This window comes from Protopterus annectens, chromosome 6.part0 (assembly GCF_019279795.1).
Source record: "Protopterus annectens isolate FY-2018-M chromosome 6.part0, PAN1.0, whole genome shotgun sequence".
Lineage (NCBI taxonomy): Eukaryota > Metazoa > Chordata > Ceratodontiformes > Protopteridae > Protopterus > Protopterus annectens.
In genome coordinates, this window is record NC_056737.1 from 396,597,141 (window position 1) to 396,617,559 (window position 20,419).

Below are 20,419 nucleotides of genomic sequence, written 5' to 3' on the forward strand. Positions count from 1 at the left end.
TTTCAAAGCAGTTGTTCAATACTATTCAATATGTGTACTGACAGATATATTGGAAAAAAACAACAACCATTTTCACAGCTGTGATGGCTTAGTGGTCAACTGCTGTGACTATAGTGTACAGGTTCCTGGGTTCAAGACCTGCAAGGGCTGTTTATTTCGTTGCTAGGCAGAACAAGGGCTGTTAGATACAGAGTAGTTAAGGCAGTTTTGAGCAGCTTTAAGCATATTCGTGTGGGTTTGCCCGACGGTAAGTGCTGCTAACATATGCTTAAACAAATAGGTGCTTACCAGTGCATAAAGCTTAGCATTTACATTTAAGCAACGGTTACACCTGTTAAGCATAGCTTAGCCTTGGTAACCAGTGATCACATTCCAGTCTGATAAAATAGCAGGGTAATGACATATTTAATAAGTGTATTTAATTCCATGTACATACACGCTTCTATGTGCTGCCATTACAGTAGCAAGGGGTGTGAGTATGCTGTCTGGGACACCTGAGTATATATGGCTAGTATAACAATCTTTTCCTTTTGTATATGTTTCATAGATGGGTAGTATCCCAGGTTATATGCAGTCACACTTGCATGTATTGTATCATTACATTACTACTGTTAACAGTGCTTTCCCAAATAAGAGTAGATTGCAGATTGTAGTACTGGAACTATACACCCCTGCATGCAAAGCTGAACTCTGAATACTGACTATTGTGTTCTTGGTGTGTGAGCTGTGCGTTAGTAAGTACTTGCTACTGGATATTGATCCGATATGTGAATATTAACTGTAGACTACTATGTATATAACACAGGTCATTGAGGGCTGCTGTCATGTAGTAATGGCATTCCTATCAGTATTAAGACATCTGTCAAAACATTAATCCTAATGCATAACCTGTTGACTAGCTGATTTCGGTCTGTCCTCTGTACAGCTGTGCAGATGTCAGGCATCCATCTGGGTGGCTCACAGGCAATTTTTGCTTGACTGACACGGACATGTCTGCCCAGCTGTGTTATGAATGCCACAGCTGGGAAATCCCACCCTGTATGCACCACATGCCATGGATACCTCAACTTGACAACCACAGTCAACAGAACATGCTTGGGTACAGGTCTCCAACCCAGACACTGGCCATGTTATGTAATATATGTTGCATAAATGTCAATTGGAGCAACTCACTGGCCCTCTGCAAGAGACAACCAGATAATTGGATGTTGCATTTAACTGTTACACCGAGTAGGATCACCCACGTGGCATCAGTTGATAGACTGCCTGCTGACAAATGTCAGGTGGCATGATACCACTGTACCCACATCCTCTACTCTTCTCATCTCTCCATGGACAATATCCTGGTACACAGACCTAGGAACACCTGCATCTATGGAGCCCAGTACTGACATATGTGTCAGTGTACATTTCTGAGAATAACATGTCTGTGTGTTTGTAAACCTGCAGCTGATAATACCCTTAGAACCTTCTCACACACTAAACTCCCACTGCCATAGCTAGAAATGGCTGCTGCTGTAATGCGCATTAAATGTACCTTGTCACACTCTTCACCCTATGGGCTACCTGGAGCTTGTAGTACCAGAACACTGTTGTACAAATGGCTAGATAGGCATGGGTTACCCCCCGAGTCCTGGCAAGTGTGTGTATGTGTGCAAGTGTGTATATTTGTAGGATATAGAATTCTGAGGCCACATTCTCCAAATATAATACACCTGGCCATACAGTATAAGGCATAGTGATGTTGCTGACATTAGGAGAGCCATGACAAACCATCACCCTACTATCCATGTGGCATGTGCAATAATGAATATCCCTGTAGTAGCACTGATGAGATGGATAAAGGGTTGTATTGCAGTCCTGGGCAACGTGATTGTGGGTATGTCAGAGTATTATCATGGGTTTCAGTGAGTACAATATCCAATGTGGGGTGTGGGTGTTGGGTATACTGTCAGTACACCATGGTACCCCCAGTACATGTCCCAATGTCCACTGTCACCATCAACTATACAGGTAACAGAGTACACTATCCAGCCCAATGATGCATGTGCTGTGTGCAAATTATCTGTAAAGAATGGACTCACTGACAAGGTAGTTAGCACTGATCAACCCAGGTCTCTCAGATAGCCTAGTAGCTACCTATGAACCTATCGGCCCAAGGACCTAAGTACGCCTAGCCAACAAGGTTCCCTGGCTTACCCCACCCAAGAAAGTTATTTTCCTGTGCCCCTGTCGAGCAGAGCCACAGAAGTGATCCCTGGGGTGTATTTCCTATTTCCCATCCATTCAAGATTTTTCTTGAAGAGTGCTAACGAGGAACTTTGTTTGACACAGATGGGTAGCTTGTTCCAGACTATGGGAAGTCTCTGGGACAGCGATCTATCCCTCCACCAGGTCCTGCTTACTGTGGTGACAAGGCTTAGGTCCCTAGAGTGTGTAGCTCTGAGGGACTGGGATTTCTTTAGGTGTAGCATGTCCAACAGCTCTGGGTTTGACATAGTTTTATATGTCAGGCAGAGATCACCTCAGAGTAAGCGATATGCTGCAGAGATCACCTCAGAGTAGGCGATATGCTGCAGAGTAAAGCTAGAGGTTTTTTGAGACAGTCAGTGTAGGGCATCTGTTAGAGGCCAGTAATCCTCTTTGTGAGGTACTTCTGTGGCCTTTCCAGCTGCTGCAGATGTCTTGTGAGGTACATACCAAAAGGGGCACTGTACTCTATAATGGGTTTAATGAGTGTCGAGTAGAGGGGATCAAGGACTTATTTTTTCCTGGATGAGAACCCTTTTGTTATGAGGTGTGCCACATAGCATGATTTCCTGACTACTGTGGCGATCGTGATTATCAAAGGAGAGACTACTGTCCACCTGGGTCCCAAGGTCTCTTATCACACATTCGGCATTAAGTAGACTCCTGCCTATGTGGTAGTTCACGGGTACAGAGTTTTTACCAAAGGGGATGACAATGCACTTTCTGGCATTGAGCTTGAGGCCATGCCTCTGACACCAGGCATCTGTCTCAGTGAGGCCCTTCTGTAGGATGTCCACATCATTTGGGGAGTTGACTATGGCTCCTAGTTTGCCAAAGGCCCTCTGTGTTAGCCTGTACTTCAAAGAAGTAGATACCAAAACAGGAGAGGTCCCAGGACTAAACTCTGTGGTACTCCACTTGTCACTGGTTTGAAGTCAGATTTGGAGTCTACAACTTTTACAGTGTGGGTTCTGTCAGTGAGCCAGTTGGCAACCCATCTTGTGACGCAGGGATTTATACCTAGTTTAGTAAGTTTAGCTATAATTCCAGAATGGGGAATGGTGTCGAAAGCCTTGGCGAGGTCAAGAAAGGCTGTGTGAACCACCTTACCCCTCGTCCAAGGCTTTGGTGACTGCCTCAAAGAAGTCAAACAGGTTCAGGAGGCATGATCTGCCTTTCACAAACCTGGGTGGGCTTTAGAGTTTGGAGGTTACCAGTGTCTTTGTTTAGGAGTTCCATGATGATATGTTCCATGGCCTTACAGACCAGGCTCATCAGGCTAATGGGGCGATAGTTCCCAGGATCAGTGGTGGCTCCCCCTTTGTGTGGAGTGGGATAACTGTTGATGTGCGCCATCCACTGGGCACAAAGCCTAATGTGAGGCTATGATTGAACATGGTGCTTAGGTGGGGAGCCAGTTCGTTCTGAAGTTCGTGTAAAACGCAGCCTGGGATGTTGTCCGGTCCCATGAATGCTGTGTTTTTGGCTTGAGTGCAGTTGTGATTACAGGGACTCTGCATTCTTCCTGTATAGATATGGGCCCTTTAGAGGGTGAGAGGGGGGGGGGTAAAGTGAGAACTGAACATATCTGCCAGGATGCTGGCAATATCAGTTGGTTCTGTAACTTTCGTGCCATTGTGCTGTAACTCAGAACTTATCTGGGTGTTGCCATTGAGATTCTTGACATAGCTATAGAATGCTTTGTGGTTGTTCCTAGAATCAGTGTCGATTTTGTTTTCATAGCTAGCTTTGGGGGATCTTATAAGGGATCTTAGCTTCTTACTGAGGCTGACCAGGGAGCTCCTCCACTCATGGGATTTTACACTCTTTTGCGACAGTTTCTTCCTTCTGTTGTACAGTTTGTTTATGGCAGGGGACCACCAGATTGGCTTCCTTTTTTTGGAGGATAGCATCTTGATTGCTTATAGAGTGCATTTGTATAGGATTTGGTAGCCGTAACTGTATTGTCCATCTGCATGGGTGTCATGAAGTTCGCCACTTCTTTCTTAAGAAGCACGAAGATGGCTTTGGAGAATTTTTTTGCAGTGGTTTCTTTAATGGGGGCAGGATGTGGATATCTTGGGTGATTAGCTTATGGTTGGATCTGACCAACGTGGAGTTGACTTTAGGTGTGGAACACTGGTCACTCATGTTGGTAATGACTTGGTCTAGGATATTGTTGCCCCTGGTGGGGTATGGATAAGTTGATCCAGGGCATTGGAATTTATGAATTCCAGAAAGCGTTCAGCAAAGGAGTTGGTACAGGAGTAGTTTTCCCAGTTAATGGTGGGGTAGTTGAAATTGCCCATTATTAGCGTGATTGGTTGAGCCCAAATATTTTCCAGTATATCAAGAAAAGAGGAGTGGGAGTCTTGGGGCATGGTGGGGGATCTGTAGCAAGCTACAATTTGGATTGCAGTTTTGCCCAGAGTTAGTTGCACTTGGATAACCTTGGATGCATTATGCTGAGCAACTAGCCTAGAGGTGTGAATATGGACACACCTACACCTTTGGTAAAATATCAGTGTGGGGGTGGGTGTTGGGTATATGGTGGTTATGTGTTTGTCAGTGTGTATATTACAGTATGCATACTATGTATTATCTGTTAACACCCAGTACACTCCCCATTACCATACTGTGCAAGGCCTAGTGATATTCCTCACTTAAGAGACTCTACGCACACCTCATCCTAAAAGCTGTGTGGTGTGTGCAATTAAGGCCAAACACATTAGTATCAATAAGTACCTAGGTAGGGGTTCTACTCTCAGTGTTGCCATAAGTAATTAGGTAGGGGTTCTACTTTCAGTGTTGCCAAGTAAGTGTGTGTGTATGTGAAGGGATCTACTTCAGTTTGCAGAATATAACATGTCCCAGAAGGTCATCTGTCCAAGAACTGACTGGCAAATGCTAACATTCCAAAGGAATTATGTCATGGAAATTCATTCCATCAAAACTAGTAGCAGATGTGTAAATGCCCTCTTCCCCACGGTATAGCTGTACAGTGATACTGGAGTTGGTATACATATATATAGTTGGTTGTCGATGTTGTGGACACAGCCACCCTCATTGAGGTTATTGTTGTGTGTATCCCCACTCTTAGTCTGCTGTAATACTGTACAGTGTATGTTAACAGCTTAAGTAGTCGTCACTCACACTATGTGCGGCTCTACACCACCCCATGCCCTCCAAAGTGTAGGGCTGTGCCAGCCACACCAACACACCTATGTTTACTAACATCGGGATTGCACTACATTTGGGAAAGGGACATATACCCTGCCAGTACCACTGTCGATGACATTAAAGTAGCAGACTGATTATTTACTGATGTGATGTTTTGCTTATTATGTCTTGGTGGAATTACATAGGCTAAAATGGGTTCACTACAAAAGTAAGTACATCCATGTGTACAGTATTCTCGGTGTATTGCATCAACGCCAAAGCCTGTGTGTGTGTGTGTGTGTATTAGTTATAATCAAACATGTGGTGTGTGCCACCCAGTACACTTACCATTGTCCACTGTAGAAAGGCTGTTGACATCAGCCACCATGCACTCAGCTGTATACACCCCTCAGACCTATCAGCCATGTGGCACATGCAGTAACTCTTATACAGACCTGTTACTTGTGTTCAACTGTACCCAGGATATGACACAGTCAATGTGTCACCACAGTCTCATACCCCTTGTAGGAAACAACAGCAGACCAACATCCTGACACATCGATACCTACAACACAAACTGAATACATTATGGAGAACACTATCAGTCAGTGTTAATAACAGCTATAATGCATCATGGCTGAACAGCTACACATCCTGACATGTATGCATTAAACTTTCCTGCTGAAAACATGTTACACAGCATTGCATTGCTGCACCTTAGTACATTCACCCTATGCATCAGAACCATATTAGCCTGTCCCTGCATCAATGGTATAGATGACAGGGATGTGGCACAGGTATCATCATATGCACAGGGTGTGTTGTGGGTTTGCCAGAGACCTAGGCTGAGCCATTTGGTTGACATATGTGTGTGTGTGTGTGTGTGTGTGTGTGTGTGTGTGTATACACAGTTCGGCCATGTGGCTGCCCTATACATGGGTTTGTTGGGCAGCAGAAGACTATACATGGCAGGGTGTGCAGTTCACAGTCTCCGGCCATGAACTCGAGAACTGTGCCTGTCAGGGGTTCCATGGGTCACTACCAGGTACAAGGCCAGATATGGTACTCTCCCCTGGTGATGACATATCAGCTGGATCCGGGTCCCTGTTGAGACTGGCCAGGGCCATGTGCACATGGTCTGCTGTGTTGTGTACAGCACCCCCTCTGCAGGGCTGGTGCTGCCACCACGGGAGTGGCTCTGACTTGTTGCACATCCACATAGGTCAGCAACACCAACAGGTGGAGGTCTATGTCCATGTGGCTGTCGCTCTACTCCCACCATATGCTCTAACACGGACATTGGACTGTCGAGGATTCCTACCATCTCACCCAACCGTCTATCTAGGACCTCTGCAAAATAATGGTGGGCACCTGTGAGATCATGGATGTTGTCAATAACAGCAAAATGAGTAGCCCTCTTGAGCCTCAGACCCTGTCTGGTATAACGTTCCATACATGCCTGTGCCTCCATGATGGCCCAAAACATGCGCCTGGTGACATCTGCTGTGGCACTTATGCCAGGGGCATGATGGCCAGCAGCCCTCCTATGAGCACCCCTGTACATCTGCCTGTGTGGGACCTCACCGGTCATCCGGCTATGGCTGCTGTGTACAGACACAGTTGCCATAGTCCAAACCCTGTTCTGTCCCATGCTACCAGCCACTAACTGTCCCTCATCTATGGCCACTGGTGACGGGGTATGTATAGGCAATGAGACTGTGTGAGGGGGTGGGGTGGATAACAGTGGGATGTCAACCGATGGCACAGCTTAGGCATCTGACAACCCCGCCTGTGCCTCACCATACTTATCATCATTGTCAGAGTCTGTATGGACACCAACATCAGTTTGCCTGCAGGAGGGACCCTGACCCACCTCGCCACCTATGAGGGGAAAACAAAAAATGTACTTTAAGACCTGTATGTCATTGCTTACCTCCACACACACACACACACACACACACACACACACACACACACACACACACACACTTACAGGTGAGGTTGCACAAAGATATTACACAGACCTCTCATTACCCAACTGTCAACATGCATGACATATGGCACTCAACAGCATGCACTCCAGCTATACTCAATCCCGGTTACCAATATTATACATCTGTGATGCATGAGTTGTGTTAGTAGGTGATGCCCCTTCCCCTGAAACACACTGCACCCATGTACACAGTATTGCTGTGCACCTGTTCAGCACCCTGCTATGTACTGTGCACCATACTTCACAAGTGTACACGCCATTGATGAATGTGTATATGTGTGGCAGTTATGTTTGCTCTGTTTCTCACAGCCCCTATGTATTTGTCTGGCACTTACCTGAGTTGATACGAGGACAGATGTCAATAGTGAATGCCTGACATCCGGTTTGCAGATCTCATCATCAGCAGTGCATGTATGAGCAATAAAATCCAAATATACTGACAACCTCCAACGCTTACTGTGGCTATGAGGAGTGTACAGACCCTTATTGACATGCCACCATCTTCCCTGATATGCCATGGGGCCACAATACTGCATATGTTAAACATTACACACACCTGATATGTGACATATGAGCTGTGCAGTTAAATGCAGTATCAAACAAATGTGTTAGTTGTGCAGATGCTGATTGGGGTGCATACAATATGTGTGTTGCATAAGTGTGCACACCCTTAACATGATGGTTTGTTGCAGCACCTGTTAAGTGAATTACAGCAGTCACTATTCCTGGAAGGTGTATACTAGCATGGCCCATCTTCACTTGCCATTATTTGGTCACTCCACCCTACAAATGTCCCCCCAACTCTGCCAGATTGCAAGGTCAGCTTATGTGCACAGCCCTTGGAGGTCACACAGTGTCTTCACTATTGCTGTGGAGTCAGGGTTACGTCTGGCACAATGCATGACCTTGACTGTGTTCAGATACAGCCATTAATAGCAAGCTTTGGATGTATGCTTCAGTTCACTGTTGTGTTTCAGGATGACACCCCTCCCCATCCTCAGCCTTTTTGCAATGCTCGACAACTATGGGCCACACACGAGTGTCATCTTGCAGTGTCCCAAATTCATAACACCATGTCTACCAGCCTAGTTTCTGCTAATGAAAAGCAAACCTACAGGTGTACACTGGCACCAGCAAGATACAGATGGGGATGGTGGGCCTGAGGTAGAGTGAGGTGTTGCTTGTGCAGCACATGTATCTTTATTAACACTGTCTGTAGGTTTCAACCTTGGTCTCGGTACACCATTACACATTGCAACACATGCCTGTGGGAGATGATGTTATGCATATGCTACCTGTAGAGAGCCCTGGATGTCGTCTCCTGTGGAACAACTCTTCCATCTGATTACCCTAACCTATAGGCCACACTTATGGAGAGTCCAGGTAATTGTCGACACAGGTACTGCACAGGCAGTACTTGTTAGACATTCCTACAAGTCCCCAGTGCATGTATCTGGGGAGCCACCATGACCAGTCTGCAACATATGTCGTCATCTGTCTTGGATGGGCATCAGTTTATTTTCTACACTAATGGTGTGCCATACTTCATCGTCACATACATGCTTGTTTGCACTGTTTGCCATGGTATATGCAATGGCGAGGTAAGGCTACGTCTCCCACTCCTGATTGCTACCTTTTGGATATAGGATCTATTCCATGGATTGTAAGATGTGTACAAGCCATGGCTGCCTGTGTTGCAGGTGAGTGGGCAAATGTCATGGACATGCTTCTTGGACAGCAGACCATTACTTGCATGAAAATGAGGACCCGTACTTGATGGAAGGTGCATACTCAAGAGGAGTGAATGCTGCAGTACCTCAAAAGCTGCAATATGTTATTTGGAATGTGTGCACACATATGCTTCCATTGTTTGTTAAGGTATGTATTCCCCATATTTGTTGTCCTAACATAGGATTCCATCTTACACATTCATTGCTCATGTTATGATCACATTATATGTTGCATAAGTTGTGGAATGCGGTATTGTGATATACCATTGTGTAGATCTGTAACAGTTGCCATTGTAATATTGGTATATACACTCATTGTTGTAGCCACTGTATAAGGGTAATGTTTCAGACATGTCAGTACTGTAGACCATGTATCCAACCATTATGTTAATGTCTGTCCACACATCTTGCACTGACAGGTTGTTAGTTATACTGCAGGACTTTTACATACCCTTCAGATATGCCACCATGGTCAACACTGTGATGCAGTGCAGTTAACAGCAACAATAAGTGAACATGTACAGCATGCATTATGGGTAGGTGTGTTAAATGTGTGCATGGCAGATGCCATGGCCATAACATGGCTGGTGTATTGGCAAACCTGAACCTGAATGTCCATACTCACCAGGTACAGGCTGCTGCCGCAGAGGTATACCAGAGGGACCTACATAGTTGTGTGAGGTGTGATGTCAGTAGCCACATCTGTGGCATTGGTACAGGGTGGGAGCAGCATTTCAGTACTTTAACAGTACAAACCCACAATACTACAGATTATGCATATCTGTTCATTACTACACTGCAGTGACTGACTATATTATCGGACATATGCATGAAGTTACTTTACAGATGAGGATGGATAAGCAACAGTGGTCTACTAATGTGCCCTGAGGCCTTACCTGCATGCTCTGCATCCATTGTGTGGGTAGCACCCACCTGCAAAAGGCTATCTTCTGGTTCTTGACTTTGCTGGCAGGTGGGTGCCCCAAGGCTGGGAAGGAGCTCCTCCACATGTCTCAGTGGGGGCTGGATGGCATAACCCCCCCGCCACCTGTGGCTTGCTGGTCTCTCCAAACAGCAGCAGCACGCTGATGGGCATGGTGGATGAGGTCAGTACAAGATGTCACACCTGCGGTTATGCAGGCCGACATAGTTTACCCAGAGAGAGAGCTTGTTCCACAGGGCAGTCCTCTCCTGCAGACCATGGGCCGTACGCCCAAAGAGGGTTGCATGGTGATGTACCAGGAAGTTGATCAGAATGTTGTTCTCTTGTGGGGTGAACACCGGCAGTCTCTCTCTTGACATGGTACCTGCAAGATATAAACAAGTAAAAAAATCTGAGGACATCATACTGCAAGGATATCATAGTTGTTACTTGTCATCTCTCCCCCCCCCCCCCGTCATATCTGCATAACTAATCTGAACACACACATCAACAAATACTGAAATGTGTTGTTATTCATGTTCCATGTTGAAACACTATCATTTGTGGCCTGTTGCTAACAATGTAACCTGCATGCCATCATAATGGCCACTGTGGTTCCATATATGCATGTGTTCTGTTTGCTATGCAACTGTTACAAATCTGGTGTTTTGGGTTAATGTGAATATGTATGCATGCTGTTATAACTAATTCTGGATTGTGTTGACTATTACTACCCACATATGTTCTAAAACTGCAACACAATAGCACATTTGGGAAGGCTGTTCCCAGCAGAACCACCTCTCCCACCTCATCTGGCCATGGCTCCAGGACACAGTACATCTGGGACCCAACCCGGGACCTCATCATCTGCTGGTCCTGCACTACCTTCAGGTGGCACCACCTCAGGGGTTGGAGCCTGCCCCCCCCCTCCCCGGGAGTGCACACAGACAGGATCCTGTAACCTGAAGTCAGATCCAGGGTCTGGTGCATAGGGAGCTCTGCAGAGAATTGTGGGATCTGCTACACCACCTCAAGGCCATCGTGACACACGTAGAGGTTCAGCCTACCCCTCCTGCTCAGCCCCCAGCACAGCCACCTTCAGGGCCGTGAAGGTGCAGTGGTGACTGCCCATGGGTGGGGACCACAACCCCACTGTTTCCATTTGGGGGCTCAGGGGCTTCCAATTTCCAAACACCCCTCCTTGTCCAAGGTTTTTACCTACCATGTGTCATATACCGCCCCTGTATGCTGTCTTGTCTGTCATGTCTCTCTTCCGAACCAACCTACCTCCCCATATATACCTACTATCCTTCCCTAACATCCCACTCTCACCTTAATACAAAAAGGGCAATCTGTTACCAACACAAATGTCACACCATACAGGACTGTCCATTTTGCACCCAGTTACAACTGTTTACAGGTGCCTTAATCACTCTGTATCCAACAGCCCTTGTTCTGGCCAGCAAATACATTATTAGCCCTTGCAATTGTGTAACCCAGGACCCTGCACACCATAGCCACATCAATTTACCAGTAAGCCATCTGAGCTGCAGATATGTGTGATGTGTTCTCAAATATATCATGCAGCACAATCATTCAACAGTAGGGAAAATGTAAGCGTATATATGAGTTTGTGTGTGTGTTGGTATATATGTACACATACACGTGTGTGTGTATATCTATACACACACACACACACACGTATATATCTGCTTTTGTATATATGTAGACATACATGTCTATATTATAAATGTGTATAGATGGAGTGCCTTCACACATCAGGTCCACACTTTGAACCTCCTTCCTCAACTGCTGCACTGTTCTGCCTTGCTACAACACAGAGCGTCACATGTGGACACAGCCTAAAATTATGGGGGGGGGGTATATAGGGACATATCATAGATAGGCCTATCACAAACCTATGAAGTTTGTGCATGATACATTTCACATTAGCATGACTGTTCTGAAGGTGGTGGGGTCTATCATGACTTCATTACTTCCACTCTCAGCTATTTGCCAGACTAATATACATGTTTGGAAGAACAGATGGCTTACATCTTGTCATTCTGTGCAGATCCGCACAGTTGACAGGTAAGGCCCACTGCCCACAGGGCCAGATGCTATGTCCATAGCAGTTGCTCAGCCGGACATCATTACAGCAAGTCTTGATGGCACATATCAAGCTTTCAAAATCATCTGTTGCATTATTACAGACCAAATACTACATTCAAATACATGCTGACATGTTTCACATACCTGTTTTAGTAGTATGCTCTTTTCTGTGTTGCACCTCAGGATGTCTCCCTTGTTTTTTTTTTCTTTTTAGTATTATTTTTGTTTTACTATTGTTTCGGTTTTTGCTGTTTCTCTCTCTCTCTCTCTCTCTCCACTACAGGGCTCAAGCTGGTTTGAATAGGTTGCAGCACGGCTTTTGTAGATGATGCTCATTATCAGATGATGGCCTCTGCACCAATTGGTGTTCCCCACTTGCTAACTGCACGCAGCCAGCTGTGTAGTACTTCCAATCGCCAATGTCATAGCAACCCACTACTATAAATGACTACATCATGTGGGTGTTGTCCTTTTACCTTTCCTGTATGGAAGACATCCTTCCTGTGTGTGGGCAGCAGTGTTACAGACAGCAGGTAGCAATACCTCTTACAACAGGACTTGCAGACACAGGCCAAATACATGTTTGTATAAGGTTCCAGACCTACGGACAGTGTGAGTATTGCTGTTATATGCACTGAATACTGCTGGTTATACAGGGTGTGTATGTACATGCTAGTTTTGAATGGAATGCAGACTGTCTGCATAGCTCTCAACTGTGGGCCTATCCACATGATGGCCAGAGGATTGGCTGTTATGCTTTGTCAGTTCACCCCACAAGTCTTGTGTCTGACATATCAGTGGCATTATCTCCATTGATTGCTATAGGTACATGGCAACATCCATTTGTGTTTCTAACTTCATGTTCCTGAGTAAGGGTAGGTTACAACCAATCCTATAACACCAGCAACTTTCACAGCGTACAACAGCGATACTGCAAATATGGCCCTGTATTCCAGCCTATGTCCTCCACATATAAACCAGGCTTTGTCCAGATGTCATGTAGTAAGAGGTTGTTAGGTAATGGCCTATCATTATTTAGTGCTGGTATTCCTGCTATCAGTCCAGCATTGTTGTGGAGTCCCACACAAATTGTGGTGTAGGGTCCATATATATGAGGACAACCGTTGGACAAAAAGTGTGTGACCTTGTACAGTCTGGATGTCAGTGTATGGAACACACTGTTATATGCCCTTGTAAGACATTTTATGGGGAGGGGTATTAAATGCTTTTAACCTAGGCTGTTACAACATGTGAGGGATATCAGTGTTAAGAAACATTGAGGTATATGGCTGTACATTTTCATACATTTCACCATGGGAACAGTGGTGGGCTACAGCTTACTTTCTTACACACGGTTCTGTTTGTCAGTGTGATAGTGACATTTTAAGTTAAGCATTGTTATGTAACAGATACATTTACACTGTGACAACGAACACGTTTCCCCCTAGGGGTTGAGTACAGAGTGTAATTACAGGCTGCTTAATTACATCTGTAATTAAGTGTTGACTGGTTCTTATCTTAAAGGCAAGTGTTTTTTTACTTGACAGGATTTGTTTTCATATACATTTTCTGAGGTTTTGAGGTCTGAAAATCAAATGTATGTCATTATCTGCTGACTACAAATCTAAGATCATCTCACTGATTTGCCACAGGGACAGGGGAACAGGCATAAATATGAGCCAATTATCTGGAGATTCTGAAAGGATGTGTAAAGTTGAGAGGTATGATTATGCATACAGCTTACTACCACTCCCAGGATTCAAACCATGGCTGTGTCTGCTAAAAATACAACAATTTAAGTCACAGTAGAGTGTGCTATTTGGACATTGCTGTCTATCTCTTCAGTGTTTTCTGTCTAAGTCTCTCGTGGTTGTACAATCTGACATTGTAATTACAACAGTCTTATACAGACATTCCTAGACATTTTTATTATGTAGCACAGTGTGGGTAACAGCGGTTAATACAACATTATTATTCAGAAAGACTGCAACACTAAAATGCCATACAATACCAGACTAAACACTACTAGTCCAGGATTCCAATCTTTACTGGCAGGCACAGTTTTCTTATCTGACAGACCTGTGGAGGGAATGTTTGTTAACACTACCTGAATGTTTCCACACATATTACCAGATTCCGAGTTAATATTATCCACATACCTCTCAATCTGTTAATGCACACACACTGGTCATAGCTTAACAACATGTGGGTAGAAATGGGACATATTTTGAATATTGCTCTCAAACTTCTGGTGAGAGTAAACACAACCAGTCCAGGATTTAGAGCTTTATTGCCAGGCAGTTACAGTTTTATTTAAATATGACCTATAGGGGACTATTACTGTCATAGTCTGGTTTATTCAGTACAACCCATACACAAAACAGTTTTTATACTGGCAGTTGACTTTCTACTACTTTAATATTTATCTGGTATGACTACTACAAGCAGGATTGTTACTCACCAGCCTCGCGACACAGCCTTTGCAGCCTACTCGCATGGGCTTCCTGATTCACAACCTGTTCAGCTGCAGCTGTAAGTGAAATAGAGAAATATTTAGCCATAATATACACAGGCTAGACATTATTAAATAGTTACTAGTATGAGTACTTTCACACTGCTGGGACATCACCCCTCTGCCTAGATTCTTGGATCCACTGATCCAAGGGCTCCCTCTTCCTCAGTTTCAAGTCAAATGTTTGTCATTATTTAATTACTTCAATCCTCAACTATTTTACAGATAGGTACAAATTTTAGGGAACACACCAAAATATGGGACATAACTGTGGAAATTCTGTGAAAATCTGTACAGTTGAGAGGTATCCTGACATGTTGGGGGTGTTATGAGCATTCTCGCTCATTGTAATTGCCAAAAGGCAATTCTGGAGTGCAGGTGCATGTGTACTGTGACACATCCCTTGCACTCGTACACATCTCTGTGTTATTTTAAGAGCATATGCAGTGCGCCTTCATGAATATGCAAGGTGCGCTGCCATGCTGTGCAGCAGCAGCCCCTGCCATGCAGTAATAACATATTCCTGCATGGTGGCTTGCTGAATACCAGGGTACATGTTGTACTGAGCTTCAAAAATGTAACCACAGTGCACCCTGCTGGAGGAAAGCGGTTAAGTCAGGAATCTTACAACTGTGAATGATCTCAAGCTCAGAGACAGGACAAATTCTTTCTATTGTCTTAATTTAAGAGATAATTACTAATGTTTTACATGCAAAAAAAGTGTCTTTTATTGCTGTGGCTTCCTGGCCAGGTGCACCTTACAAAGAAATGTAAATTTTAAGTTTCAGTTAGCCTGGGAACTAAAGGAGAAGTGATAAAAATGATGCAATGTGAAATGACTCAGCAGTAATGTGTACATCAATTTAAGACTATCTCAGAGAGAAAGATTTGAGCATTCTACATCTAGTCTAGGATCTAGTAAGAACATCCACAAACCGGCACTTGCTAGCTATGTATGCAAGTAGTATTTAGAACAGTGACTTCTCTTAGAGTTAGATAGGAATTCAGCCAGACTAGTCTAGCTGTTTTCGATATTTATATCAGACTATCCTACAATATTGTTTTAAAGTTCCTGTGATTTCTGAACTCTTGATTAGCACCATGTTGAATTGAGGAGTACTGTCTTGCATTTTTATTATTTATTATTAAATATTTTTTAACTTTTTAACTGTGGCTGCTTTGTGTAGAGATAATTTAAGCTCTCAGAGTACATTGCATGTATTTGGTGATACTGTCCAAGCCACTCCAATAGTCTTGCTGTTCAGCAGACTTATATGGCTAACAGTAATATTAGAAATTGGTCACCCTTTGGAAAGGGCCTTATAGTAGCTGATACCACTGGTTGGTGGCAGTCGGTACTACCTTATAGTCTGGGCAGAAAGGGGGCATAGCTGGAGATCCTGTGCCAGCCTTCCTCAGGAGTGTCTGTGTGTTTGTATCCAAGTGTATGAGTGTGTCAGCTACTTGGAGAGGGACATGAAGCACTGGTTGGGCAGGGAGAGTGTTGGAGGTTTTAGCTTGACCACTAGGCTATAGCTGTGCCAGTGGGGAGTCTTATTGGGATCTCGAGAGAAAAGGAGAAACCAGCCCCAGACCGACTGTGATCTCTGCGTGCTCTTAAGGGAAATTGTACTTTACTGTGTGTACTTGTTACACCCCTCACTGGTGCTAGTGGTGAGGATTGAGGCTTCCCAAAAGAAATACTGACTGACAGAGGTGCCAATTTCATGTCAGACCTGCTGGCTTGTCTGTGGAAGTACTGTGGGATGAAGCACCTGAAGACCACCCCCTAACATCCCCAGACTAAATGGTCTTGTTGAGAGGTTAAAAACTCAAGTCCATGCTATAGGCATTTGCAGATCAGTTTAAAAGGGATTGGGACAAATATTTGCCCCACCTGTTTGCTTAAAGAGAGGGTGATCTAACCAGTTTGCTTACAGAGAGGTTCCCCAGGAATCCACAGTTTTTCACCCTTTGAGTTGCTGTATGGGTATAGGGTAAGACAACCTCTAAATTTAATTTGAGATGAGTGTGAATCCCACAAGGAGTCTTTTGTGGCATATGTCCTAAACCTCAAGACAAGGCTCAGGGAAACTTGTGGGCTTGGCCCAGGAGAACCTGGCAGAAGCCCAACAGCAGAAAAAGGTCTGGTATGACAGGAATGCTCAAGCTAGAGAGTATGCTGTACGGCAGCAGGTAATGGTTCTCATTCCTGTCAGACACAACACGCTGCATGCAGCCTGGGAGAGACCCTACAGGGTGGTAAGGAAGGTCAGTGATGTTAACCACATGGTGGAACTGTTAGGCAGGAGCACAAATTGTACCATGTTAATATGACTTAACCTTACCATGATAGGGAGGCCCTTGTGCAGAGCATTTGCAGTGGATTGCTGGAAGAGTCTGTGGGAGATCTGGTGACTGATCTCCTCAGTGTGGCTTGGACTGACAACTCAGTGGAAGGGGTAGCAATGTTCCAGCAGCTATCTTCTACCCAGGTTTGAGAAATCTGAGCAGTGTTACAGGAGTCTGGAGACATGTTCACTGCAAAACCAGGATGCACCCACCTGGTGCAGCACCAGGTTGATACAGGACCCCAAAGGCCTATTAGGCAGGCCCTTTATAGGGTGCCTGAGAGAGTCCAACAGCCTCTTTAGAGGGAGGAGATACAGGAAATGTTGGAACTAGGGGCAATTCAGGAGTCCAACAGTCCCTGGGCCTCCCCAGTGGTTCTGGTGCTAAAGAAGGATGGCAGCACCAGGTTTTGTGTGGACTACAGGAAATTAAAATAGTCACACAGAATCAGATGCTTACCCCATGTATAGGTCGGATGAAGCCCTAGAGCAGCTGGGTGGGGCCAAGTATCTTACCACCATTGATCTTACCAATGGTTACTGGCAGGTGCCCTTGACTCCCAGCGCTAGAGAGAGGTCAGCCTTTGGGACTCCTTTTGGCTTGTACAAGTTCACAAAGGTGCCCTTTGGAATGAAAAATGCCCCAGCAACTTTCCAGAGGCTGGTAGATCATACCCTAGTAGGAGCAGGAGGGTTTGCCCTTGCTTACCTAGATGATATTGCCATCTACAGACATTCCTGGCAAGAGTACCTTCAACATGTCAGGGAGGTGCTGGGCAGACTACAGAGGGCAGGGTTGACCATTAAGCTGAGCAAATGTCAGGTGGGTTTGGCAGAGGTCTCCTACCTGGGACAGAGTGGGGAGTGGTAAGATCAGGACAGAACCTGTTAAAGTGGAAGCCATTCAGGCATGGCCTGCACCTGTTACCAAAAAGCAGATGAGGGCATTCTTAGGGGCAGCAGAGTACTACAGAAAGTTCCTCCCCAGTTATAGTACCATAGCTGCTCCCCTCACAGACAAGGAGAAAACAGACCAGATAAGGTAGTGTAGACAACAGCATGTGAGCAGGCATTCCAGAACCTTAAAGAAGCTTTGGGAGGACCCCCCTGTGTTAGCCAGTCCAGATTACAGAAAATAATTTGTTGTGCAGGTGGATGCTTCAAACCATGGGGTGGTGGCTGTACTTAGCCAGATTTCTTCAGAGGGAGAAGAGCACCCAGTGGTTTATCTTGGTTGTAGGCTTCAATCCAGGGAGGAATGCTATGCAGCTGTAGAAAAGGAATGTCTAGCCATAGTGTGGGCACTGCAGAAACTTCAGCCTTATCTGTAGGGAAGGAAATTCACTGTAGTTACAGCTCACAATCCCCTAACATGGTTACACTGAGCCAGCCAGCAAAATGCCAAATTGCTAAGATGGAGCCTAGGTTTGGAAGTATACATGTCAGTGCAGCACCACAGTGGGATTAGCAAAGCCAACGCATATGGACTTCTTAAGACAGGGGATGGGGTAAGGTATACTCAGACCTAACCCTCTCAAGCAACATTTCTCAAGGGTCACTTGAAAAACTACCTTGAGTTCACCGGGGGGGGGGTATGTGAAGGCTGCCAGCTTAGCTAGACGAATTTTGTAAATAATTCTATGTCATTTGTAAATATCAATATAATCCACAAGCTTGTTTTACAAATGTAAAGAGAAATATGTGATATGATTAAACTGTATGTTGTACTGAGCTTCAGAAATGTAACCACAGTGCACCCAGCTGCAGGAAAGCTGTTAAGTAAGGAACCTTACAACTGTTTTTGATCTCAAGTTTGTAAACAGGATGTTTGGACCAACAAATTATTTCTATTGTGAGAGAATTACTAAGGTTTTACACGTAAAAAAGGTGTCTTTTATTGCTGTGGATTCCTAGCCAGGTGCAGCTTACAAACAAGTGTAATTTTTGAGTTTCTGTTAGCCTGGGAACTAAAGGAGAAATGATAAAAATGATGCAATGTGAAATGACTCGGCAGTAATGTGTATATCAATTTAAGACCATCTCAGAGAGAAAGATTTGGACATTTTGTATCTTGTCTGGATCTAGTAAGAACATCCACTCACCAGCACTTGCTTGCTGTGTATGTATGTAGTATTTAGAACAGGAATTTCTCTTAGAGTTAGATAGAAATTTAACCAGACTAGTCTAGCTGTTTTCTATATTTAATGTCAGACTATCCTACAATATTGTTTTAAAGTTCCTGTGATTTCTGAACTCTTGATTAGCACTGTATTGAACAGAGGAGTATTGTCTTGTGTTTTTATTATTAAATATTTTTAAACTTTTCAACTATGGCAGTTTTGTGTAGAGATAATTTAAGTTCTTAGAGTACATTGCAAGTATTTGGTGATGCTGTCCAAGCCACTCCAATAGTCTTGCTGTTCGGCACACTTACTATTTGGATAACAGTAATATTACACAGTAAAAAATCGGTCACCCTTTGGGAAGGGCCTTATAGTAGCGGATACTAGTGGTTGGTGGCAGTTGGTACTACCTTATAGTCTGGGCAAAAAGGGGGCATAGCTGGAGAACCTGTGTCAGCCTTCCCCAGGAGTGTCTGTGTATTTGTATCTAAATCAAATCTTAAAGTGTGTGTGTGTGTGTGTGTGTGTGTGTGTGTGTGTGTGTGTGTGTGTGTGTGTCAGCTACTTGGGCAAGGACACGAAGCACTGGTTGGACAGAGAGGGTGCTAGAGGTTTTAGCTTGACCACTAGGCTTAGAGCTAGACCCTACTGCTGTGCCAGTGGGGAGTCTTATTGGGAATCTGGAGAGAAAGGGAGAAACCAACCCCAGACCGATTGTGATCCATGTGTGCTGTTAAAGGAAATTGTACTTTACTGTGTGTGTACGTGTTATCCCCCCAATGTGCATGCCCCTCACTGGTGCTAGTGGTGAGGAATGAGGCTCCTTGATTACTTGGCCAGTGCATGGGCATCATAACTTCCATGGTCATCCAAACCCCACCAACATCAATGGATAGTTGCATTAATATTGTTGAAATTTGTTTGACTGAACTTTAATTTTCCTACAATAACCCTTTCACACTCTGTGCCCAGTCCCTAAACATACACTTCCACTTGTGCATTCACACACATATTTATAAAATCAGATACCTAAAGTTCATTGATTATGTTCCAGTTGTTAAACACATACACACACATTGATCAAATTAACATTTTTAACTATATTTGAATTAAACTTGTATCCAAAATTAGCAAAGAGATCAGAAGTATGTTAGGACACTCATTCCCAAAGGATCCCACTATACAGACACACACAGACAGCTTCACGATTCATTTTTCAGCACTGGAGTTCATCCTAAGGATGATCACTCTGTGCTACCAATCAGCT